This window comes from Eurytemora carolleeae, unplaced genomic scaffold (assembly GCF_000591075.1).
Source record: "Eurytemora carolleeae unplaced genomic scaffold, Eaff_2.0 scaffold733, whole genome shotgun sequence".
Lineage (NCBI taxonomy): Eukaryota > Metazoa > Arthropoda > Copepoda > Calanoida > Temoridae > Eurytemora > Eurytemora carolleeae.
In genome coordinates, this window is record NW_019396767.1 from 1 (window position 1) to 2,088 (window position 2,088).

Here is a 2,088-nt window from a genome sequence, read left to right on the forward strand (position 1 = left end):
AACTGCAAAATATTGCAGCAAGAACAGAACAATTTATTGTCTTAAAGGGAATATATAAACCGTAATTTTAAGTGACATTACGTTTTAAAAATGGCATTTCAGATTCTTGGAATGGTTCCCTTTATACCCTTTATACCCTTTATACCCTTTATACCCTTTATACCCTTTATACCCTTTATACCCTTTATACCCTTTATACCCTTTATAAAGTTTTGTCTGATAAAAAATGAATTAGCTATCCTTTTTTCTCTTTGATAACTAATCATTTTCAATTGTCGTTAAAGTGACTTCTGCTGTATTCAGGAACAATGATGGAATTGTAAAAATTAACCAATTTTCAAACCAGAAAAGCACAATATCTTCCGTGCTATCATCAGTAAAAAGTAGGGTTTGCAGCGAAAAGGAAAAATCGTTTCGCGAAAAAATGCAAAATTTTCGCGAAAAAGAAAATGATAAAATTTCACGAAAAAATGCGAAAACAATAAAGCACAAATTTTGCAAAAAAATAATGCAAAATTATGCAAAAAAAATAATGCGAAAATTTCGCGAAAGAAACATCCGAAAATTTAAAATTAAAAGATTCTTTCTTGTAATTGGCTGACTCATTGCTAGCTGGATTTTGGTGAATGTACGTGGACGGACAGAAACTCAGAAAGATAGCTTGAGACATCAAATTCTCTTCATCAACCTTTTATTAAAGTAAAGGAAGAGAAAATATTAATATGTCTTAATAAAACTTCAAATATTGAGCTATCAGAGCAATTAGTTGTTGCAGCTATATAACACTTTTGGTTTTCGCGGAATATTTTTCCCCGAAAATATTTTTACGAAATTTTCGCATTTTGCGAGAATATTTTCGTAAAATTTCCATTTTCGCGAAACTTTTCGTTCGCTGCAATCCCTAGAAAAATATCCTCTCCTAGTTGATACTCTTATTTTCTTTTTTTTTGTAAAACTAAATGTTTTCTTCAGAAATTAATTGGAAAATATTGATGCAATTTTCTTTTAAAAGTTTATAAAAATCTATTGACAATGACAAACAAAAAAGATATAACAAAAATTTCATGAGAACTTGTTCTTCGCCAAATCTTATGAAATGAAAAGTGATAAAAAATACTAAATAACTATTATAGCCCAATGTACCTGAAAATAACTTTAGAAATTATTCTCAGAAAAAATCATTACATTTTCTGCAAAAGCGACCAAGGTCACTGATTTTTTAAATGTTATACATTGGCTTTAAATAATTATATTGCCAAGAAATATGAAAAAAAATTTTGTCAAAGTATTAAGTTGAAAAATCCAGAAAAATTCATTGTTGCTCATAGAATAATGTCTACTAAAACAGTATTAGCACGAGTAAAAGTATAAAAAGCTATTCTTAGATGAATCTATTTATTTTAATAACAGTCAGAAAATATCTAAAAATACAGATTTTCTCCACTATACCCAGGGAGTTGATAAAGTAAACAGTATAGTAGGTTTCCATGTCGGGAAAATTTTTGTAATAAAGGGACCCATCTCGATTTTTTAATTTGGAAATAGGTATTATTTCTAAATTGAAGAGTAGCACATTTGTAAAGTAAAATAAGATTAAAATTATGCTTTCATGATCTCTTGACTAAACCTTGTTGAAATCCTCCAAAAAAAAACCAGGAAAATCATAGAAATTTTTTTTTGAAAAGTACGAAGAATAAAGGCTTGGATAAAGATCATTGCAACCAAGCCTGAAATGGTTTATAGAAAGATGACAGATCTTTTTAGTTTTTAAAAACAAAACTTTTAAATCTATTTTCTACTACTTTTGTCAAACTTAATTGTTTCCGACAATTTAACTAATGAGTTTTGTTAAGTAAACGTACAAATTACACATTTCTGGACGAAACATTTTCCCCCCCTAGCTCATTCCAAACATTTTTTAGACGATCCAGAGGCCAGAATATATTCTCTCTTCGACTTGTCATTCTGGGAGAAATGCGACGGTAAAAAAGAAATTAAATCCAGGAAATGCGGAAAAGGTCGAATTGGGAGGCTGTTTGTTATGTGGGTGTGTACGGGGGGGAGGGCGGAGGGGCCGGAGGGGAGGGG